Source organism: Ovis canadensis, chromosome 1, assembly GCF_042477335.2.
Source record: "Ovis canadensis isolate MfBH-ARS-UI-01 breed Bighorn chromosome 1, ARS-UI_OviCan_v2, whole genome shotgun sequence".
Taxonomy (NCBI): Eukaryota; Metazoa; Chordata; class Mammalia; order Artiodactyla; family Bovidae; genus Ovis; species Ovis canadensis.
Genome location: NC_091245.1, coordinates 64,677,680 through 64,703,400, shown reverse-complemented (window position 1 = coordinate 64,703,400; position 25,721 = coordinate 64,677,680). Strand labels below are relative to the sequence as shown.

At 37.7% G+C, this 25,721-nt stretch overlaps 1 long non-coding RNA gene across 5 annotated transcripts in view; it reads left to right on the top strand.

Annotated features, from left to right (window-relative positions):
* The window catches only part of LOC138443747 (uncharacterized), a 93,961-nt gene that overhangs the window by 5,303 nt on the left and 62,937 nt on the right, over positions 1–25,721 (top strand). For all 5 annotated transcript variants that reach the window (XR_011258290.1, XR_011258293.1, XR_011258297.1 and 2 more), the window contains exon 2: positions 15,610–15,689. This is a non-coding gene — a long non-coding RNA (uncharacterized lncRNA). The remainder of the gene's footprint in view (positions 1–15,609; positions 15,690–25,721) is intronic.

Below are 25,721 nucleotides of genomic sequence, written 5' to 3'. Positions count from 1 at the left end.
TAGCAACTTTCAAATATTGAATACAGTATTATTAAGTAACTGTAGTCAGCAGGCTGTAATTACCTTCCCAGGTTGTGTTTATTTTAGAACAGAAAGCTTATATATTCTGACTCCCATCACCTACTTCTTCTTGCTCCCTTCCCTTTCTGACAACTACCAATAGGTTCTCAGTATCTGTGAGGTAGTTTGTTTGTTTGTTTGTTTTTTCTGTTTAGATTCCACACATAAGTGAGATCATATACTAACATTTGTCTTTCTCTGTCTCAATTCCTGTAGCATAATATCCTCAGTTCTATCCATGTTGTCACAAATGGTAAGATTTCATTCTTTTTGTGACCATTTAATATTCCATCACACACACACACACACACACACACACACACAGACACAGACACAGACACACACACACACACACCATGTTTTCTTTATTCCATTCATCCGTTGATGGACACAGGTTGTTTCTGTATCTTGGCTATGGTAAATAGTGCTCTAATGAACATGGGGTGCAGATATGTTTTTGAGTTAGAGTTTTTGTTGTCTTTGGATAAATACTGAAAGGTGAAATTGTTAGGTCATATGGTAATTCTATTTTTAATTTGTTTTGAAGAATCTCCTTACTGTTTTCCATAGTGCTGTATCAATTTACATTCCCACTAACTGTGCATGAGGGTTTACTTTTCTCCACATTCTCACCAATACCTGCTATTTGTTGTCTTTTTTAATAATAGTCATTTTGAAGGTATGAGGTAATATTTCACGGTGATTTTGATTTGAATTTCCTTGATGTTTAGTGATGTTGAACATCTTTTCAGGGAAAAAATGTCTATTCATATCTTCAGCTCATTTAAAAAATTGGATTGTTTTTTTGCTCTTCATAGTTTGAATTCTTTATATATTTTAGATATTAACTACTTATCAGATATATCATTTGCAAATATTTGTCCAGTAGGTTGAGGTGATTTCCTTTGCTGTGCAAAAGATTATTTTGTGTAGTCCCATTTGTTTATTTTTGCTTTAGTTGCTTTTGCTTTTGGCTACAGATTCAAAAAAATCTCTAAGACCTATGTCAAGGAACTTACCATGTATGTTTTCTTGCAGGAGTTTTATGATTTCAGGTCTTAGGTTCAAGTCTTTAATCCATTTGAGTAAAGTTTTATATGTAGTTTAAGATAATGGTCCAATTTCATTCCTTGCATGTTACTGTCCAGTTTTCCAAACACCATTTATTAAAAGAGACTGTCTTTTCTTCATTGTATATTTTTGCTTCCTTTGTCATGAATTATTTGACCATATATATCTATTTATTTCTGGGTGCTGTGTTCTGTTTTACTGATTTATGTGTCTGCCAATACCATACATTAAAAAACACACCAAGAGACATAGTAGTCAAACTAACAAAAACACAAAGAAAAATTACTAAAAGCAGCAAGGGGAAAACAATAAATAACGTACAAGGGAACCCCCATAAGGTTAACAGCTGATCTTTCGGCAGAAACTCTGCAGGCTAGAAGGGAATGGCAGGATAGACTTAAAGTGAAGAAAGTGAAAAACCAAAAACCAAGATTACTCGACCTAGCAAGGATCTCATTCAGATTTGTTCGGGAAATCAAAAGTTTTACAGATATGCAAAAATTAAGAGAATTCAGCACCACTAAAGCAACTATTTAACAAATGCTGAAGGAACTTCTCTAGTGATTGGAATTTTGATAGGGATTATGTTAAATCTGTAGCTTGTTTTGGGTAGTATGGACATTTTAATAATATTGATTCATCCAATTCTTGAGCATGATATACCTTTTTACTTATTTGTACCTTCAATTTATTTCACTAATGTCTTGTAGTTTTAAATATACATGTCTTTCACCTCCTTGATTAAATTTGTTCCTAGGAATTTTATTATTTTCAATGCTTTCTTCATTTCTCTTTCTGCTAGTTTGTTATTACTGCATAAAAACTTAACAGATTATTGTATAGTGATTTTGTACTCTGCAACTTTTCTGATTTTACTTTTTTTTAGTTCTAACAGTTTTTTTGGTGGAGTCTTTAGGCTTTTTATGTATCATATCACATCATATTATATCGTGTGATGTGCAAATAGTGATAATTTCCTTCCTCCTTTCTAACTTGCATACCTTTTATTTCTATTTGTTGCCAAATTTCTCTGGCCAGAACCTCTAATACTATGTTGAATAAAGTGGAAAGAGTGGGCATTCTTATTTTTTTTCCTGATCTTAGAGGGAATGCTTCCAGCTGTTCATTATTGAGTATGAAGTTAGCTATGGGTTTCTTATATATGACCTTTGTTGTGTTAAGGTATATTCTCTTTAACCCACTTTGTTTTTTACATCATAAATGGGTATTGGATATTGTCAAATGCTTTCTGTGCATCTAATGAGATGATCATATTTAATTTTTTATTTTGTTAATGTGGTATATCACATTGATTGATTTGTGGATGTTGAACTGTACTTGCATCCTTGGATAAATTGCATTAGGTAGTGTCCTTCACCACTAGACCATTCAGGTGTGATCTAAATCAAATCCCTTATGATTATACAGTGGAAGTGAGAAATAGATTTAAGGGACTAGATCTGATAGATAGAGTGCCTGGTGAACTATGGATGGAGGTTCATGACATTGTACAGGAGACAGGGATCAAGACCATTCCCATGGAAAAGAAATGCAAAAAAGCGAAATGGCTGTCTGGGGAGGCGTTACAAATAGCTGTGAAAAGAAGAGAAGTGAAAAGCAAAGGAGAAAAGGAAAGATATAAGCATCTGAATGCAGAGTTCCAAAGAATAGCAAGGAGAGATAAGAAAGCCTTCTTCAGTGATCAATGCAAAGAAATAAAGGAAAACAACAGAATGGGAAAGACTAGAGATCTTTTCAAGAAAATTGGAGATACCAAGGAAACATTTCATGCAAAGATGGGCTCGATAAAGGACAGAAGTGGTATGGACCTAACAGAAGCAGAAGATATTAAGAAGAGGTGACAAAGATACACAGAAGAACTGTACAAAAAAGATCTTCACGACCCAGATAATCATGATGGTGTGATCACTCATCTAGAGCCAGACATCCTGGAATGTGAAATCAAGTGGGCCTTAGGAAGCATCACTACGAACAAAGCTAGTGGAGGTGATGGAATTCGAGTTGATCTATTTCAAATCCTGGAAGATGATGCTGTGAAAGTGCTGCACTCAATATGCCAGCAAATTTGGAAAACTTAGCAGGGGCCACAGGACTGGAAAAGGTCAGTTTTCATTCCAATCCCAAAGAAAGGCAATGCCAAAGAATGCTCAAACTACTGCACAATTGCACTCATCTCACATGCTAGTAAAGTAATGCTCAAAATTCTCCAAGCCAGGCTTCAGCAACACGTGAACCGTGAACTTCCAGATGTTCAAGCTGGTTTTAGAAAAGGCAGAGGAACCAGAGATCAAATTGCCAACATCCGCTGGATGATCAAAAAACCAAGAGAGGTCCAGAAAAACATCTATTTCTGCTTTATTGACTATGCCAAAGCCTTTGACTGTGTGGATCACAAGAAACTATGGAAAATTCTGAAAGAGATGGGAATACCAGACCACCTGACCTGGCTCTTGAGAAACCTATATGCAGATCAGGAAGCAACAGTTAGAACTGGACATGGAACAACAGACTGGTTCCAAATAGGAAACGGAGTACGTCAAGGCTGTATATTGCCACCCTGCTTATTTAACTTATATGCAGAGTACCTCATGAGAAACACTGGGCTGGAAGAAGCACAAGCTGGAATCAAGATTGCCTGGAGAAATATCAATAACCTCAGATATGCAGATGACACCACCCTTATGGCAGAAAGTGAAGAGGAACTAAAAAGCCTCTTGATGAAAGTGAAAGAGGAGAGTGAAAAAGTTGGCTTAAAGCTGAACATTCAGAAAACGAAGATCATGGCATCTGGTCCCATCACTTCATGGGAAATAGATGGGGAAATAGTGGAAACTGTGTCAGATGGTATTTTTTGGCTCCAAAATCTCTGAAGATGGTGATTGCAGCCATGAAATTAAAAGACGCTTACTCCTTGGAAGGAAAGTTATGACCAACCTAGATAGCATATTCAAAAGCAGAGACATTACTTTGCTGACAAAGGTCTGTCTAGTCAAGGCTATGGTTTTTCCAGTGAACATGTATGGATGTGAGAGTTGGACTGTTAAGAAAGCTGAGCGCCGAAGAATTGATGCTTTTGAACTGTGGTGCTGGAGAAGACTCTTGAGAGTCCCTTGGACTGCAAGGAGATCCAACCTGTCCATTCTAAAGGAGATCAGCCCTGGATGTTCTTTGGAAGAACTGATGCTAAAGCTCAAACTCCAGTACTTTGGCCACCTCATGGGAAGAGTTGACTCATTGGAAAAGACCCCAATGCTGGGAGGGATTGGGGACAGGAGGAGAAGGGGACGTTAGAGGATGAGATAGCTGGATGGCATCACCGACTCGATGGACAGTTTGGGTGAACTCCGGGAGATGGTGATGGACAGGGAGGCCTGGCATGCTGCAGTTCATGGGGTCGAGAAGAATTGGGCACTGAGGACTGAACTGAACTGAAGGTCTGATTTTTTTATTTTATTTTTTTCTGTGTGGATGATTTGTCCAATGATGTAAATGGAGTATTATATTAAAGTTCTCTACCATTGTATTGCTGACTATTTCTCCTTTTCAAGTGAAAGTCGCTCAGTCGTGTCCAGCTCTTTTTGACCCCATGGACTATATAGTCCATGGAATTCTTCAGGCCAGAATACTGGAGTGGGTAGCCTTTTCCTTTTCCAGAGGATCTTCCCAACCCAGGGATCTAGCCCAGGTCTCCCGCATTGCAGGCAGATTCTTTACCAGCTGAGCCAAAAGGGAAGCCTAAGAATACCGGGATGGGTAGCCCTATCCCTTCTCTAGTGGTCTTCCCCACCCAGGAATCGAACCAGGTCTCCTGCATTGCAGGTGGATTCTTTACCAACTGAGCTATCAGGGAAGCCCTTTAGGGCTATTAATTTACATTTAGGTATAAATGTAAATAAATATTTACAAATATTATATCTTCTTTTTGGATTGACTTCTTTATCATTATGTAATATCCTACCTTGCCTCTTATTATAGTCTTTGTTTTAAAGTCTGTTTTGTTTGCTATGAGTATACTACTGAAGGTTTCATTTGGTTTTCATTTTCATGGAATATCTTTTTTCATGTTTTCACTTTCAGTCTGTGTGTCCTAACATCTGAAGTGAGTCTCTTGCAAGCAGCATAATATGGATCTTTATTTTTTTTTAACCCATTTATCCACTCTATGTCTTTTGACTGGAGAATTAAGTAATTTACATTTAAAGAAATTATTGATAGGGATGTCCTTATTGCATTTAGTTTATTGTTTTCTAGCTATTTTGTAGTTCCTCTCTGTGCCTTTATTCTTCTCTTGCTCTCTTCTTTTGTGGTTTGATGAGTTTCTTTAGTGATATTTATTTCTCTATCTCTTTTGTGTATCTATTATATGATTTTGTTTTGTAGTTATCAGGAGGCTTACATATAAAACATATCAATAGCCATCTTTCTTAAGTAAGTAATTTAAACTTGATTGCATTCTAATGTTCTGCATTTTTACTCTTCTCTCTCCCCATTTTGTGTTTTTAATGTGAAATTGCCATCTTTTTATCTTGTGTCTCCCATAACTAATTATTTTAGTTATAGTTATTTTTACTGCTTCTGTCTTTAAACCTTTATAATGGCTTTATACATTGTTAATACAGTACCTTTACTATGTATTTACTCTTCTACTGAGATTTATTCTTTCATGTTTTCATGTTACTAGTTAGTACCCTTTTTTCCCCAGCTTAAGAATGTCCCTTTAACATTTCTGTGAATTTGATTTATTGATGAAGAACTTCTTTAGCTTTTACTTGTCTGAAAAATTCTTTATCTCTCCTTTAATTCTGAATAATACATTTTCTGAATAGAGTATTCTTGGTTGTTAGTTTTTTTCTTTCCATGCTTTGAATATCCTCTGCCACTTCCTTTGGCCTACAAATTTAGTACTGAAAAATCAGCTCAAAGTCTTATGGGGGTTCTCTTGTGTATAACAACTTATTTTTTTCTTTCTGCTTTTAAGATTCTCTCCTTGTCTTTTAACTTTTGATGTTTCAATAATAATGTCCCTTGGTGTGGGTCTCTTTGGGTTCATCATATTTGGAACTCTCTGAGTTTCCTAGGTCTGGATATCTGGTTCCTTCTCCAGGTTAGGAAAGTTTTTAGTCATTATTTCTTCATATAATTTTTCTGCCCTTTTCTCTCTCTCCTTCCTTTAGGACCCTTATAGTTTGAGTGTTAATCTGCTTGATGTTGTCCCGTAAGTCTCTTACGCTTTCTTCACCTTTTTAGTTCGTTCTTTTTTCTTTTTCGTGCTCTGATGGGGTGAATTCTTCTGATTGAGTGACTTGTGTTCACGTTGACGCAAGTTTATCTTTCCTTCTGCTTCATCTAGTCTGCTGCTTAACTATGCCAGTTTATTTTTCAGTTCAGTTATTGTATTCTTCAGTGCTGTCAATTCTGCTGTCAACTTTGTAGTCTTTTTTGAAGTTCTCACTGTGTTCATCCATTCTTTAAAATTTGGTGAGCATCTTTATGACTATCGTTTGAATGCTTTATCAGGTAACTTACTTAAAGGTAACTTACTTAAAGTTTACTTAAAGGTACTTATCAGGGAAGTTTCATTAAAATTTTCTTCTGAGGTTTTATTTTGTTGTGTGGTATGGAACACATTTCTCTGTTTCTTTATTAAATCTCTTTATTGGCTTCTATGCATCAGCTGAAACAACTACCTCTCCCATTCTAGAAATAGTGGCTTCGTGTAGGAGATGCACTTGGTCATTCAACTCTGCTCTAGGGTGCTTCCCTCTGTAAGTCTTGGTTTTCTCTCAAACCTTTGTAATTATCCAAGGAGCCTATTTTTAATAGTTCTCAGTAGAAGAGGGTATGCCAGCACTTATCAATGTCCCAAAGGGGAGGATTGTGGTCAGCATGTAGATTCAGGCTGATTGGAAGCCAGACTGTCATAGACAGCAGCTTTTTCATGTTTGGGAACGCATGTAAGAATTAAAGATATTAAAATTAAAAAAAAAATAAAGTATGCAAATATATCCAGTCCTGTGGGACCACAAGCATAAGCCCCACTGGTCACTAGAACTAGGTCACTAGAACTAGGCATTCCCCTGGATGGCAGTCATAAAAATCAGGGCTCTAGACAAGTGTATACGCTGTTCTTTAAGAGATGCTGGTGAGACACAGTGAGTCGGAGGCAGGACATAAAGATGGCATCCTCTGGCCTGTGTTCTCTGAGAGTAGCTCCATAGGCCCTGAGGTGTGTGCCAGACCTGAAGCTTGCCCATCTGGCCACAGCTCCATGATAAGAAAATAGAACTCTTTCACAAAGACTGGGGATGTCTTTCAGCCTGTTGTCTGTGTAGTGCCTTGAGGGTGGTAGCCTATCAGGAACGGTGTCTCTGATTGTCACAGTCCTATGGGACCTAGGAATACAAGCCTGCTGACTGCAAGAGGCAAGGAGTCAAGGGATGTCACCTGGACAGCAACCTTAAAAACGAGGGTACTAGACATAAAAACCAGGGGAGCAGATATGTGTGAGAGTTCCCCTTCAGGAGATAACTAGCAGTCTGGCATTCGGCAGAGGGAGAGTGCAAAGATAGCTCTTGCCCTCTGAGGTCTGTGGAAGGGATTGCAGTCATGTGTGTTTAACTAGAGGAAGCCTGCTTCTAAGGCGTCATTTGTGATGATTCACTAGTAGGCCTCTTTCACAGAGAGATTAAGCGTCTGTGTCTGTTGTCTCTTCCTGTGCTCTGGGCGGCGGTATCTGTTTCAGAACTCGTTTTCTGTTGATTACAGTACTTGCGGGACCTGCAAGCATATGCCTCACTGGCCACCAGAGCCGGGCCACGCAGAGATGTCCTGTGTAGAAGCTGCAAAAGTTGGGGTGCCTGACAAAAGTAGATATTCCATTCTGGGAGATAGTGGTTATTTGGAGTAAGGCAAGAGGGATTATGCAAAGATTCTATCCAGCAGTTTGTAATCCCTGAGAACACTTTCTTAGGTCACTAGATACGTGTCAAGCCAGAAGCCTGACCCTCAGGATAAAGATTCTGGACTAGCAAATAGTCTTCTTTCACAGACTGGGAGTATCTGCTGTCTGAACAGTACACTGGGGTGGTAGCCTTCCTATAACTGTCTCTCTAATTGTTATAGTCCCGTCAGGCCCAGGAACACAGACTCCCCTGTCCTCCAGAGCCAGCAATCAAGGGGCATCTCCTGGGCAGTATTAGGGTCACAGACTGTATAAACACTCCCCTCTGGGGTTCCCTGGTGACTTAGAGGGTAAAGCATCTGCCTGCAATGTGGGAAACCTGGGTTCGATCCCTGGGTTAGGAAGATCCCCTGGAGAAGGAAATGGCAACCCACTCTAGTACTCTTGCCTGGAAAATCCCATGGACGGAGAAGCCTGGTAGACTATAGTCCATGGGGTCGCAAAGAGCTGGACACGACTAAGCGACTTCACTTTCTTTCACTTTCATTGGAGATATTGATACTCTGGAGCACTCTAGAGGGGCAACATGACTGTCAGTTCAATTCAGTCACTCAGTTATGTCCGACTCTCTGCAACCCCATGGACTGCAGCATGCCAGGCTTCCCTGCCCATCACCAATTCTTGGAGCTTGCTCGTTTCATGACTGTCAAGTCAGTCATGCCATCCAACCAGCTCATCCTCGTCCCCTTCTCCTCCTGCCTTCAATCTTTCCAGCATCAGGGTCTTTTCTAATGAGTCAGTTCTTCGCATCAGTTGGTCAGAATATTAGAGTTTCAGCTTCAGCATCAGTCCTTCCAATAATATTCAGGACTGATCTCCTTTAGGATTGACTGGTTTGATCTCCTTGCAGTCCAAGGGACTCTCAAGAGTCTTCTCCAATACCACAGTTCAAAAGCATCGATTCTTTGGCTCTCAGCTTTCTTTATAGAAACATGAATGTGGTGCCCACTGATTATAGTGAGGCAGAGTTGGGGAGTATAGATATGGTACCCACTGGAAAAAGAAAAAGAGAGATTGTGTCCATTGGCTGGAGCAAGGGGGAGAGTACAAAGATCATGCCCCAGTCTGTGTCCCCAGGGAACATTTCAGCAGTCTCCTATATGTGAGAGTTAAATTAGATTCCTATCCATCAGACTGTTGTTTTAACATAAGTAGGGTGAGGCTCTTTCACTTTGTTGCCAACTATCTCTGATCTGGGCCCTGGGCAGGATGAGTCCTAGCACTCGAGCCTTTAAAAAGTCGTTTCTGAGTCTTTTGGTTTCAGTGAATGCAAGCCCAGTTTGTTTTCAAATCTAGATGTTTGAGAGCTCATCTGTCAGGTACAGGTCTAAAAAACTGGGGTGCTGGATGTGGGGTTTAAATCCTTTGCTCCTCAGTAAGAAGCTCTGGGTTTGAATTCCCTCCTGATTCTGGGTTGTGTGCTTGGGGTGAGGTTTATGGTGAGATTGTGTCCCAGCCTCTCCTATCCATTTCAGTGTGTTTTTTTTTCTCATTTGCCTGATATGTAGTCATCGTCAGCTAGCCTGCTCTTTTCTTTTTTTTTAAGAGGGAATTATTCTGTATGCAGCTGTAGTCTATATTGCCATCTTGAACCCATCCTCTTTTTGAAAAAACATTTAAAAAATGAAACCATTTTGAACTTAAAAAAATTTTTGCAGTGACCAATTTTTATATGAATTTCTTTCTGGACTTAGAAGTTCCAAGATCATTCAGATATCCTAAGTTTGAAACCCTATCAGTGGGAACACAAATCATGATTATAAATTATCTTGGGAGACCTTCCGCCAACCCCCTTTTCAGAGCTCGTTCCATGATAGAAAATCTTCCTTGTCATCTTGCTGTGCTGAGGACTGACTTTTTCACTGAGGGTACAGAACTTCCCAGATCTTTTTATGGGGAGAGAGCATGAGGAAGGGCTCATAGTTTCTGGTTTCTGCTTGTACCAAATTCTTTTCTCCAGATACCATATGAAATTAAAGATTCAAGGACCTTTCTCAACCCCCTTCCCACTCAAGACAGGGTCATATTGTGTGCTCACAGCTACAGTGCTCACTTCTTTCTTTATCTGACACTTAAATATTTCTGTCTTTTTTTGTAAACTCAAATACATATTAAAATATTTTTTTCACTTTACCTAACATTGCTGGGTGTTTGTTTGTATGTTATCTAGTCTGCCTATATTAGTCAATGGTTGACTGTTCAGCTCAAGTTACAGAAACCTGGATACAAAAAATAGGGATATATTTTTTCACCTAATAAGAAATTCAGAGATTGGCAGCTTTTTGTGTTTCTATTTTGCTATTCTTAGTATGTGGCTTTTAGCTCCATGTCTCAGGATGGTTCCTATATATCTAGGCATCATACTAATGGCTGAAAAAAGAAGAAAGGTGAAGTCGAAAGGTGCTTGCCAGTGGAGTCTACTTTCTCTCTCTGTCTCTCTCTTTTTAAATCAAGAAAATTTCTTTTTCATAAGCCCCATCTAGTAAACTTTATTTATATCTCTTTGACTAGACATGGATCATTCGATTCCTTGTAAAAGCAATAGAATTTGGTAAATGCAGTGTGTGCTGTTGAAAGATACCCACTTTAAAAAATACAAGGCACGTTGTCATGCTGAACAAGATGGGGGTACTGTTACCAAGAAAAAAGAGGAGAATATTTGTAGGAGAAGCAACTGTCAATATCTGCCATGCTTCTGTGGGGCAAGAACTAAAAGTCTCCTGTTTTCTTTCTGCTATACTGCAACTTTCTCTGTTTTTAGACTATTAAACAGGGCCAGCAACATAACCCTTGTTCAAGAAATAGGAGAAAAGTGCCCAAGGTACTAAAGTAAAATTAAGCTTTTCTTTCTGTGATTTCTCAACTTTCATAGTATTTTTAATTTGCTACTTAATGTCATTCTAAGCAAATAATAAATAAAATTTTAGATTGTTAGCGTGAATTTTACCTTGTATCTTCATATTGTACAATGGCAGTTTTAAAATGCAAATATAAGAACATTTAATGTGCATATAATCATTGAAATTACACAATTTGTACTTCTAAGTGTGTCCATTTTTGTTTCATTCTTACTGAAATCATGGAAATGCTGCACAAATCTAACTCAATTTTTAAAATTCATTTCTTGATTTATATACATTCTACCAATGGGTTAATGATGAATAAGGAAGGACTGAAAGGAAGAGGAACTGTAGGTTGCCCTTTCCTTCTTTCATCATTTTCAGTGTCAGCAGGTGGAAGCTTCCATTGGTCTGCCAGAATTCTTTATCCATGGAGTGTTGTCAATACTATGTGAATGTGGCTGCAAGGACCAGCAGTGAACACATATATCTCAAACTGCTGATATGGAAAGATTTCTAAAATATAATACTAAAAAGAACAAGGTGTGGAGCAGTGTGTGAGTCTTTGTATAAAAAAAAAGAATGTTATGTATATATAAGTACATTGTATGTGCACAGTTTTTAAATAATAAGAATTTTAAGAAACTTTTCACAGTGGTTATCTTTGGGGAAAAGGTACAGTATAGTAAGGAGTGGGAAGGATCGACAGTTTTCACTTTTCATTTTGTGTCTTTCTTTACTGCTTGGATTTTCAGCATGTGTGTATGTGTGTATGCAGACACATATATAACATTTTGTGTATATTTTAATTTTTTGATTTTAGAGTAGTATTTTATTGATTTAATAAAATGTGATAGATACTCATTAAAGTATTCAAATGGACAGAAGAAAGCAACCACCAACCCAAAATAACCACCCAGAAATAGCCAATGTCAACATTTGGAGAAAATCTCTTTCTATATAAATATAGATGAAGAATGAGTTGAGAGAGACCCTGAAGGAAAAATTAAAAAAAGAGAGTTATAAAAGGTAATAAATTAAATTTACTTGAATTTAATGGAAACAAAAAACTGTAGTGAAAAATGAATAGCTAAACTTCATTTTTTTTTTTTTCCACAACAGGTATTAGATACTAAAAGACCCCTCTTGGAGTCACTGGGGTCATTTTGTATGAGTTTTTTTTCCCCCTCCTTTGACCACCTGTTTCAATCTTAGACATTGTCTATTACCTTAATTATGTAAATGATGAGACAATGAGAACTCATTTTTTTTTTTTTTTTACTTTTCCTTTGTCTCCCTCAAATTTATACTGCTTTTATTATTTCTACTTTTCAGTAGAGGGTTAAATGGAAAGTTAGCACTAATAGACAGTTCAGTGTCACTGTAGTATGTAGAAAAACAAGCCCTCTTACATACCGTTGAAGGAAGTATACATTGATGAAGACATTGGAATGATCATTTGCATATTTATCAAAATTTAAAATATGTAAACCCTTTGACTCAACAATTCTACCTGTAGGGATCTATCCAAAGACATGTTTGTACAGAGATAGGTATACAAAGTTTTTTTTTTTTTTGGTAATACTATTTTTAAAGGAAAAATATGCAGATGACACCACCCTTATGGCAGAAAGTAAAGAAGAACTAAAGAGCCTCTTGATGAAAGTGAAACAGGAGAGTGAAAAAGTTGGCTTAAAGCTCAACATTCAGAAAACGAAGATCATGGCATCCGGTCCCATCACTTCATGGCAAATAGATGGGAAAACAGTGGAAAGAGTAGCTGACTTTATTTTTTTGGGCTCCAAAATCACTGCAGATGGTGATTGCAGCCATGAAATTAAAAGACACTTACTCCTTGAAAGTTATGACCAACCTAAGCAGAGACATTACTTTGCCAACAGAGATCCATCTAGTCAAGGCTGTGGTTTTCCCAGTAGTCATGTATGGATGTGAGAGTTGGACTATAAAGAAAGCTGAGCACAGAAGAATTGATGCTTTTGAACTGTGGTGTTGGAGAAGACTCTTGAGAGTCCCGTGGACTTCAAGGAGGTCCAACCAGTCCATCCTAAAGGAGATCGGTCCTGGGTGTTCATTGGAATGACTGATGCTAAAGCTGAAACTCCAATACTTTGGCCACCTGATGCGAAGAGCTGACTCATTTGGAAAGACCCTGATGCTGGGAAAGATTGAGGGCAGGAGGAGAAGGGGACGACAGAAGATGAGATAGTTGGATGGCATCACCAACTCAATGGATATGGGTTTGGGTGAACTCTGGGAGTTGCTGATGGACAGGGAGGCCTGGAAGGCTGTGGCTCATGGGATTGCAAAGAGTCAGACATGACTGAGTGACTGAACTGAACTGAACTGAAGGAAAAATAGTTTTATGACTTATAATACATTCATAATTTGGAATATTATGCACTTGTTAAAAGTGATGATAAATATGTACTAAAATGGAAAAAAGTCTCAATTATATTAAGAGAAAAAAGCAAGTCATATATTATACTAACTATATGCTTCCACTTATTTATTATAAGATAATATACATATACATAAAAATTTATACACCTATATTGGTATAGACTGGTACACAGAGACAGAGACAGAGGAAGGGACTGGGAAGATAAAGAGGAACTTTAACATTAGACTATATTGCATTTACTTAAACTGCTTTAGTGTTTTACAACAGAAATGTATACATTGTCTAAAAGAGAGGGAGGAAAAAAGAAAAGAAAATGACTCATTTCTTCTCAAATATTTAATATGTGAGAGTAAGCTACCTAATTAATTTTGTCTAGTATTTCATGTTTAAGGATTAATATGATGAGTACATCTGCATTATATTTCAAGTGAAAAAAACCCAAACTAGCTTCTGACACAATCCACATAACTTGCCATGGATGTTAGCCAAAAAGTCAAAACTCCCTCAGTTCAAAATAACATTTCTTTCTTATCGTGCTTAGGATCTTGGAATAATTTAATTCACCGCAATTGTTGTTCCTGAGTGAAAGTCCTAGGCTAATAGCAATGTTACTCTCTTTCAAAGAGTTTCTAGAAATATATTGGTCTTTAAGCCTATGTTTTCACTGGAAAAACTACTCATTCCACTATAAAATAAAAGCTTGATTATAGTTTTATTTTATACTTTAGTTAATGATAATATTTCATGACTTGGGATAAAGACTAAAAGAAAGAGTGAAATAACAAGTTGGCCCACGTTGTTGTAATTTAGGTTAATATGACTCATTCTTGCAATAAGCTTTGTATACTGAAAGGTACGTATCAGTTATTCACTGATGCTTTGAGATATGAGAATAAGGAGACAACATCACCAAGTACAAAGGTGTAAGTTTTAACTCTTAAACTCTCAAGGAAAATTTCAAAATGATCTACTTACCTGTTGCTTCCTTTCCTACACTTCCCTCATAGCTCAGTCAAAAAGAATCTGCCTGCAATGCAGGAGACCCGGGTTCAATTCCTGGATTGGGAAGATCCCCTGGAGAAGGAAATGGCAACCCACTCCAGTATTCTTACCTGTAGAATTCCATGGACAGAGGAGCCTGGCAGGCTATAGTCGATGGGGTCGTAGGAGTCAGACATGACTTAGTGACTAAACAGCAACTAACCTGTTGGTTACCAATCAGATCAATTAACGAACATCTATTATAAGCAATCCCTTGGTAAATTCAGTAGAGGACACCAGCCAATACAAAACTGTGCTTTCTACCAAAGGACAGGGCTTCCCTGGTGGCTCAGACTGTAGAGTCTGCCTAAAGTGCAGGAGACCTAGGTTTGATTCCTGGGTTGGGAAGATCCCCTGCAGAAGGAAATAGCAACCCACTCCAGTATTTCTTGCCTGGAAAATCCTGGAAGGAAGGAGCCTGGCAGGCTATAGTCCACAGAGTCAGACACAACTGAGTGACTTCACTTTCACTTTCACCTTCTATCAAAGGACAGGCACACGTAAGATATTGTTGTTATTCAGTCACTAAGTCATGTCTGACTCTTTGCGACTCCATGGACTGCAGCATGCCAGGCCTCCCTATGGAAAGTCAAATATAAGAGAGTCTAGTTTTGAATGCATTTAAGTGGTTGTGCTAGAATTAAAGATATCCAGAAGTCTTGCTCAGAGGCAGGGAATGTGATCCTTGTTCTCTGAGGGCATATAGTCTAGTTTTGTTCACATGCAAAGGAAATCTACACTGTGAGGCTGTGTGATGCCAACTATTAATTGAATGGAACAGGGGAGTGTTACCGAAAGTCACAGAAAGGATACATTATTACTCTGCTACACATGGAGTAGTCAGGTAAACCTCACAGCATGAGACAGGAGATATCTAATAATGCTTAGAAGGCAGCTGGAAATATGTAACTGAAGCTTGGGTAAGCATACTAGTTTAAAGGTACCTTTGTTGGAGTATTTGCATAGATGTGATAGACAAGATTTCCACTAAGGGATATATAGTGAGAAGGAAAGGATGGTTAAAACTTGAAAAGAATAAGACACTGTGGAAATAAGGACAGATTTTTAAAAAATAGTAGAACATTTGGAAATTCAAAATGCAGTCATTAAAAATCTTGTGGACTGATTAATAGCTTATGAAGATATATTAGTAAATGAAGATATATTAGTAAATGAAGATTGTTGTTTTTTAGGCACTAAGTGATGTCTGATTCTTTTGTGACACCATGGACTGTAGCCCATCACGTTCATCAGGTTCCATGGGATTTTTCAGGTAAGAATACTGGAGTGGGTTGCCGTTTTCTTTTCCAGAGCGTCTTCCCAACCCATGGATTGAATGTGCCTCCTGCATTGCAGGCAGATGGGAAGCTCTAGTAAATGAAGATATCTCTGAGAAAATTATACAGAAGGGAAGTATGAAGAACTAGGGAATGGAAAGTATGAATTAAGAAAAATGAGAGGGACTTCCTTTGTGGTCCAGTGGTTGAGAGTCCGCCTTGCAATGCAGGAGATGCAGTTCAATTCCTGGTCTGGGAGGATTCCATGTGCTGGGGAGCAACTAAGCTTGTATAGCACAACTGAGCCTGCGCATCGCAGCTACTGAAACCCGTGTGCCCTAGAGTCTGTCCTCTGCCACAAGAGAAGCCACTGCAATGAAAAGCCAGCACACCATAGCTAGAGAGCAGCCCCGACTCATCACAACTAGAGAAAGCCTGATGCAGCAATGAAGACCCAGTGCAATCAAAAATAACTAAAAAAAATAATAAAAGGAAAATGAAGTTAGGATGAGAGTTCAATATGTTATTCAGTAAGATTCCCAGCAAGCGAGATAAGAAAGTGAGAGACAAATTTGATGAGATAATGGTTGATAATTTCAAAACTTTCAAAGAATTGATGAAATAATGTCTCAAAGCTAATAATCACGAGTCTTAAGCAAAATAAAAAGAAGTATACTCTAGACACACTGTGATAAATTGGAATACTACAAAAACAAAGATAAAATCTAGAAAGGAATCAGATATAAGAGATAAATTACTTGCAAATAACTATTGGATTAGCAGTAGAACAACAACAGATTTCTCAAGAACAGTGTGGAAGCCAGAAGTTAATTAAACAGTATCTTCAAGGAGCTGAGGAAAAACCAATAAACTTAGAATTTATTATGTAACTAAACTATCTATAGTTCCAAATAATGTAACCTTTCAGACAAAGATTGAGAAAATTTGCTTCTCAGGGTTTGTCACTGAAAGACTAAAATATCCACATGAACTGTACATTGTTTAAAGACATATTCACGTATATTATACACGTATCATATGCAGTACATGTAAGTGGTAAAATTATAAAAACAAGCATGGGAATGAAAATACCTAATTCAAACTAGTGTTTTTCTGTGAGAGAAGGGAAGAGAATGGAATTGGAGTTTCATTTGTATCTGCTAAAGTGTATATGGGCATTCATTACATTTTTTAGACATTTTTTGGCTTACTTGAAATATGTTTTAAAAGAGAGGATGGAGTTTTAAGAAATGAATGATCTACAATATAAAATACTGCATGAGAAAATGAGAACAGGGAATTCCACAGAGCTGGGTACTTGAAGCCCCTTGAATATGCTTCAGAGAATTGTTTAAGAGAAAGGAGAATGAAAACATCTTTTCCAGCCTGCTTACATCTATTCCTGTCATTTCTCCCCTCCTGTTACAGTGAGAGATGTTCCTCTGCCCATCAAAGTTCAGTCTTTTCCCTATATATTCTGGATCTTACCTCTCCCACCTTCTTAGAGCCCATATATTTACCCCTGTCTGTCCTGTATTTTCATTTTCTCCTTTTCTACAAGTTCCTTTCCAATATTTAAACATGCTTAAATCTCTCCTTTTTAAAACTCCCATTCTACCTAATTGCTTCAAAAGCAAATACTGCCTCTTTTCACTCTCACAATCCTATTTTTCTTGATGCTTTTGAACTGTGATGTTGAAGAAGACTCTTGAGAGTCCCTTGGACAGCAAGGAAATCAAACCAGTCAATTGTAAAAGAAATCAGTCCTAAATATTCATTGGAATGACTTATGATGAAGCTAAAGCTCCAATATGTTGGCCATCAGATGCAAAGAACTGACTCATTAGAAAAGACCTTGATGCTGGAAAGATTGAAGGCAGGAGGGGAAGGGGACAACAGTGGATTAGATACTTGGATGGCATCACTGACTGAGTTTGAGCAAGCTCCGGGAATTTGTGATGGACAGGGAAGCCTGGCATGCTGCAGTCCATGGGGTCCCAAAGAGTTGGACATGATTGAGCAACTGAACTGAACTGAATTGTCTTCTTCAGTCAAACATCTTCAAAGAATTATCTCTAAGTAGTGTCTCAAAGTCTGTACCTCCTATTTACCTCTGAAACCACTCTAATGTAGTTCCTCTCCTCCCATTCCACAAAAAATTTTCTCAAGGTCACCAGTGATTTCTGTCTTGACCTTTTACAATTACTTATTATTTCACACTACTTCCTTCTTATTCATCATTATAATAAATGTAGTATTTCTTGAACATTTACCATATGCCAGGCATTGTTAGGGCTCCCCAGGTGGCGCTAGTGGTAAAGAAGCCGCCTGCCAATGTAGGAGACTTAAGAAATGTGGGTTTGGTCCCCTGGAGAAAGAAATGGCAACCCACTCCAGTATTCTTGCCTTGAGAATCCTATGAACAGAGGAGCCTGGTGGGCTATGGTGCATAGGGTCAAGAAGAGTTGGACACAAAGTACTTTATGTACATTGTTGCCTTCTTGAAACTTCTCTTCATTTGGTTTCCATGACATAACACTCCTCTGATTTTCCTTCTCAAGTAGATACTCTTTGGTTTCCTTACTCATCCTCATCGCTTTATCTTTAATAGAGATGAAGTTCCTCAAGACATCATCTTTATTCTTCTATTCTTCTCACTTAATGCCATAGTGATTGCTTCCACTGATATACATCTATATATACACAGATGACTTTCAGTTTTATTTTCATTTCTTCCAGTAGTATTTAAGCATGTAGTTCTTCAAAAAGATAAGAACTCTTTTTTTTTTTTGTTAAATGTAACCACAATACCATTATCATATCTAAAACAAAATTAATAATTCCTTAATCTTGGCAAATGCGTGCTCAGTTGGCAACTTCCCAGTTGTCTCATAAATATCATAAAATTCAGGTTCTAATGATGTTACTCACTTGGACCTCCTCGGTGGTACAGTGATTAAGAATTCACCAACCAGTGCAGGGGACACAGGTTCAACCCCTCGTTTGGGAAGATTCCACATGCCGCAGAGCAACTGGGCCCTTGTACCGCAACTCCTGAAGAGTGCGTGCCCTAGAGCCCACATCCCGCAACTACTGAGCCTGCGTGCTGCAGCTACTGAAGCCCGTGTGCCTAGAGTCTGCGCTGTGCAACAGGGGCAGCCACTGCAATGAGAAGCCCGTGCACCACGAAGAGTAGCCCCCGCTTGCTGAAACTGGAGAAAACCAATGTGCAGCAGCAAAGACCCAGGACAGCCAAAAATAAAAATAAAATAAATAATTTTTAAAAAGTCACTCACTTGATTGCAAGCCTTTAGTGGTTTCTGTTTCATGCATTGGAGAAGGAAATGGCAACCCACTCCAGTGTTCTTGCCTGGAGAATCCCAGGGACAGAGGAGCCTGTTGGGCTGCCTTCTATGGGATTGCACAGAGTAGGACATGACTGATGCGACTTAGCAGCAGCAGCAGTATTCTTAGAATAAAGAACAAAATCTGTAACCCATCCTGCAGATACTGCATGATTTTTCCTGGTTTATCTAGTCAGTCAGATTAATAGAATTGAAGCTCAGTTCAGTTCAGTCGCTCAGTTGTGTCCAACTCTTTGGGACCCCATGGACTGCAGCATGCCAGGCTTTCCTGTCCATCACAAACTCCCGGAAAGTGCTCAAAATCAGACGGTGAGGCCATCCAACTATCTCATCCTCTGTTGTCCCCTTCCCCTCCTGCCTTCAATCTTTCCAGCATCAGGGTCTTTTCTAATGAGTCAGTTCTTCGCATCAGGTGGCCAAAGTATTGGAGCTTCAGCTTCATCATCAGGGCTTCCAATGAATGTTCAGGACTGCTTTCCTTTAGGATTGACTAGTTTGGTCTCCTTGCAGTCCAAGGGACTCTCAAGAGTCTTCTCCAACACCACAGTTCAAAAGCATCAATTCTATGGCGCCAAGCTTTTTTTTATAGTCCAACTCACATCCATACATGACTACTGGAAAAACCATAGAATTGAAGCTAGAAACCTAAAATGTTTCACATCTATTATCTTAACAATATTGTTAACAACATTGTTAACTGGCTATCCACCAATACAAATAAAAAGTTTTTAAAAAGTAAAATAAAATAAGCTATTGGTATAAAAAAGTCTTTATAATAAGTGTCTAGCACATATTAATAATAAATACTCATTTTGAACAAATGAATGAGATGTTTGGGGAAGCATTTAGATTAGTTCCTGACAGACAGTACCTAAGTTGATTTTCCTTTTTCATTTTAAACATTTACATTGTCAGGAAGATCCCCAGGAGAAGGAAATGGCAACCCACTCCAGTATTCTTGCTTGGAGAATTCCATGAACAGAGGAGCCTGGCAGGCTATAATCCATGGGGTCGCAAAGAGTTGACACAACTGAGTGACTCACTCACGTTAGATATTGGTATTTTATTTAATGGAATGCTGTTAGGTTTTTTAAAAACTATGTGTTTTAAATGTTTTAGATGGCTACAGATGTCCACAGATGTCCACAGATATCCACAGGGCTTTCCCGGTGGCTCAGTGGTCAAGAATTCACCTGTGGTGCGGGAGACACAAGTTCAATCCTTGGGTTGTGAAGATCCCTTGGAGGAGTGCATGACAACTCACTCCATATTCTTGCCTGGAGAATCCCACGAACAGAGGAGTCTGGCAGGCTGCAGTTCATAGGGTTGCAAAGTCAGACATGATTTAAGTGACTTAGCATGCATGAATGCACAGATGTCCACTAGATGTCAGCCTAACCCAGAATATTAATTGCTAAGAGCATCAAGTATTGAGCATGATTCCAGTGTTCAACTGAGCTGTTAGATTCCCATATTTTAAATTTAATGAAGGATAATATTTTGTGAATACTTATGAATTTGAGATGTGGATGCTCCATGCTTGTATATTGACTACTGAGGATATAATTCTCTTGTGTTGTAGAGGGTTAAAGAGATTTTGGATTCTTTATCAAAGAACTCTACCAATAATAAAATACTTATGAAATATAATAATAAGGTAATAACAACTCCTGATATTTTTTAGCACCAACTACATGCCAGTTCAGTTCAGTTCAGTTCAACTGCTTAGTCATGTCCGACTCTTTGCAACCCCATGAACTGCAGCATGCCAGGCCGCCTGGTCCATCACCAACTCCCGGAGTTTACCCAAACTCATGTCCATTGAGTCGGTGATGCCATCCAACCATCTTATCCTCTGTCATCCCCTTCTCCTCCTGCCCTCAATCTTTCCCAGCATCAGGGTCTTTCCAAATGAGTCAGCTCTTTGTATCAGGTGGCCAAAGTATGGGAATTTCAGCTTCATCATCAGTCCTTCCAATGAATACCCAGGACTGATCTCCTTTAGGGTGGACTGGTTGTATCTCCTTGCAGTCCAAGGGACTCTCAAGAGTATTCTCCAACACCACAGTTCAAAAGCATCAATTCTTCGGCACTCAACTTTCTTCACAGTCCAACTCTCACATCCATACATGACCACTGGAAAAACCATAGCCTTGACTAGATGGACCTTTGTTGGCAAAGTAATCTTAATTGATTACAAAATCTTGCAGAATAAATAGTATTACTAACCCCTTTCAAAAAATGGAGTTTAAAGAGGTCGAGTAACTATTCTTAAGAACTCCAAAAGACATAGAATAACATATCATAATTATTTGTAAAAATCAGTTCAGTTCAGTTCAGTCGCTCAGTCGTGTCCGACTCTGCGACCCCATGAATCGCAGCACACCAGGCCTCCCTGTCCATCACCAACTCCTGGGGTTCACTCAGATTCACGTCCATCGAGTCAGTGATGCCATCCAGCCATCTCATCCTCTGTTGTCCCCTTCTCCTCCTGCCCCAAATCCCTCCCAACATCAAAGTCTTTTCCAATGAGTCAACTCTTTGCATGAGGTGTCCAAAGTACTGGAGTTTCAGCTTTAGCATCATTCCTTCCAAAGAAATCCCAGGGCTGTAAAAATAAATATTTATAAAAAACAGACATTTCAACAATGGGGGACTTAAGCTTCCCTGGTGGCTCAGATGGTAAAGCATCTGTCTGCAATGTGGGAGACCCGGGTTCAAATCCTGGGTCGCGAAGATCCCCTGGAGAAGGAAATGGCAACCCACTCCAGTACTCTTGCCTGGAAAATTCCATAGATGGAGGAGCCTGGTAGGCTACAGTCCATGAGGTTGCAAAGAGTCAGTCATGACTGAGCGACTTTACTTTCACTTAACATTTGTTGCTGCTTGGAATTCAGGATTTGTCTGTATGACAACTAAATAAATGAATGTTCAAACTACCATACAGTTGTGCTCATTTCAGATGCCAGCAAAGTAATGCTCAAAATCCTCCAAGCTAGGCTTCAACAGTATGTGAACCAAGAACTTCCTTTTTGCTGTCGTGAGATAGGCCTGTCTCACAAATACATCATATTTTGTTTGTCTAGTCTGCTACAGGGGGACAGTTAGATTGCTTCCACTTTCATTCTTAAAAATTATGCTGTTGTGAATGTCTTTGTGTATTCTAGAACACAAATGTAAGTTTCTTTAAGAGATCTATCTATAAATGTCTGCATTTTTTTTTCATGAAAACTTGATGGATATTATTGGGTAGAAATAGTATCTTTTTATTTTTAAAATCTGCATTTCTTTGGTTGACTTTGAGATTGAGATTCTTTCCCTAAGGTTACTGGCCTTTTAATTTTTCTTCTCCATATATTGACAATTCATATCCTTTGCCCATTCTGGTACAATTGTTGAAGTGTTGATTTTTTTCTTTCTTTTTTTTTTCCCTTTTTAATCGAATCTGAAATTCAATCCAATTCTTTTGAATTGAATCTGCTTGCCTCTTAATTTGTCATAAACCTTCAGTGTCTTTAAATTGTTTTTTTTACTATCTTAATTTTTTTGTAATTAAAATTCAAATAATTAAAATCTTAGCATTGACTATTTTAATATATGATTGTGATATATTTCTTCATTTATTCAGCTTTTTAATAATTATTAGTAATTTGTTGTTGTTAAGTTTCTAATGGCATATCTCTTTGTGACTACGTGGAATGCAGCACGCCAGGCTTCCCTATCCTTCACCATCTCCTGGAGTATGCTCGAACTCAAGTCCATTGAATCAGTGATGCCATCCAACCATCACATCCTCTGTCATCCCCTTCTCCTCCTGCCTTCAATCTTTCCCAGCGTCAGGGTCTTTTCAAATGAGTTGGCTCTACGCATCAGGTGGCCAAAGTATTGGAGCTTCAGCTTTAGCGTCAGTCCTTCCAATGAATGTTCAGGATTAATTTCTTTTAGGATTGACTGGTTTGATCTCCTTGCTGTCCAAGGAACTCTCAAGAGTATTCTCCAACACCACTGTTCAAAAGCATCAGTTCTTCAGTGCTCAGCCTTCTTTATGGTCCAACTCTCATATCCATACATGACTACTGGAAAAACCATATCTTTGACTAAGATGGGTCTTTGTTGGCAAAGTGTAATTATTGAATTTTATACATTGAGTGCTCATGTTCCTATAGTTTTGGTTGTATCTTCCTATGAAAATAATTATTATTTTCAAATAATGATACTTTTGTCACATTAAAATACACTTATTCATTATCTTGTCTTTTTGTGTTGGTTAGGGCCTCCAGTATAATATGGACTAGGAGTGATGCTAGCAGGTATCTTGTTGCATTCCTGACTTTAATCTGAATACTTCCAATGTTTTCTATAAATTATGATGCTTGGTATAGAATTGCCCAGATACTTGGTAAAGTTTCTTTTACATCCCAGTTCTCCAAATTTTTGCTTTTAAAAATTATGAATAAGTATTAATAGTTGAATATATAAAATATATTTTCTGCATTTGTTGAGATACTTAGTATTTTTCTCCTTTAATTTGTTAATATGATGAATTGCATTGATAAGTGTTTATTTTTTATTATTATTAGTTTTACTTTATTATTCTAGTGTTTTATTATGACTAGTTTGTTCATTTCATTTGAAACAGATGTAAAATTTGATTAATAATTCTTTATTTTAATTTTTAATTTTTACTTTATTTTACTTTACAATACTGTATTGGTTTTGCCATACATTGACATGAATCCACCACGGGTGTACATGCGATCTGATTAATAATTCTTCTCAGTTGATGATACTTTATCCATGAGTTCCCCTACTGTATCATTTTATTTATTTTTATTTTCATTATCTACAACTCTGTTCCATTTCTCCTGCCCCTCTTTTTACTTAATATATTTGTTATATGTCTTGGTATAATAAAGTATTATTTTGTGTGTGTATCTATGTATTAATTTATATAAATGATATTGTTTTATATAATAGGTAGCTATTGCTTTGTTTCAACTTTTTTTCACTCAACACTGTATAAGATCTATTTTGTTGCTGTATATATACATCTTCTGTATTGTTTTTAAGTGTAATATAGTATATTGGTAATATATAATACTTCAGATTTCCCAGTAAACCATTTGCATTTACTTATCCATTCCCTCAGAGATAAGCACCTAAAGTAACTTTCTCAACTTTCTGCAACTATAAAATAGCACTATGATAAATATCTTGGGTTGCTTTTTGGTTTGTATGCTGGTTTCTTTAATGTTTATACAGGGTATGTGATTGTTGGAACATGAGATAAGTTATGTATTGAATTTATTAAATTCCATCAGATATTTTCCCCATAATACTGCTTCAGTTTTACTCCTGCTATTAGAAAATGATAAATCTTATTTCTCTAGTTTCTTACCTACAATTGCTGTTGTCTGATTTTTATTAATTTGATGAATGTTAAGGTGTATATCAGTGTTCCAGCTGGCATTTCTCTGATTCTAGTATGTTTCTCAGATTTATATACTTATTTGCCACTGGGCTTCCTTTTAATTTAATTTTATTACTATTTTTTTTTTTTTTACTTTACAATATTGTATTGGTTTTGCCATTGCCTACTTATATACATTGGCTGTTTGTTGAGGTTTCCTGTTTTTTTCTTATCATTTGCAGCTTATAAAATATCATATATTAATTCCTTAGCATGTTTTAAACATTGAAAATGTCTTTTTTGATCTGTCAGCTGTCAGTTTTGCTTATGACATCTTTTGTGAGCAGAAGTTCCCTGTTTTTATGTATATAATCCCATTTTAAAAAACAGTTTGGTGCTTTTAGGTCTTGCTTAAAATGTCTTTTTAACCCTATAAATTATTCAGATATTGCCTTTTATTTTCTTCTATTAGCTTTAAAAATTTGCCTTTTACATTTGAGACTTTATTCCAGATTTGATTCCTCTGTGCCTACTGCATGCTCCATATGTATGGCATAAATCAGGGAATTTTTTCTTTATTCTTCTGAATGTATTGAGCTATTTTCCCTAACACTATCTGGAATGCACTCAATTTTTTCTCTATTGATTTATGGCACTACCTTTATCAGATCTCAATTTCCAGTTCTGAACTTTCCATTTTGTTACATTATGTATTTTTTTAATTTAAAAATATTTATTTGTTTTTGGCTGCTCTGGATCTTCAGTACAGCATGCAGGCGTTCTCAGCTGCAGTGAGCGGGGGCTACTCTAGTTGCGGGGTGTGGGCTTCTCACTGTGGTGGCTTTCCTTGTTGAATACCATGGGCTCTATGGCATGTGGGCTTCAGTAATTGTGGCACACAGGCTCTGGAGCACAGGTTCAGTAGTTGTGGAACATGGGCTTAGTTGCCCCACAGAATGTGGAATTTTTCCAGATAAGGAATCAAACCTGTGTCCCCTATGTGGACAGGGGAATTCTTCACCCCTGGACCACCAGCAAAGTCCCTGTTTATTTGTTTCTGTGCAATTTCAATGCTACATTTATTACCATAACTTTGCGAATTGTTTTAATATCTAGGACAGAGATTCTTCCATTTTACTTTTTCAAAATTAGATTAGTTTTTAATGAACTTTTGTTTCATCTAATTTGGATGATGTGCTTGTTAAATCTAGAATTTTTATTGAAATCTGATTTACTTATGTATTGCCATAAAA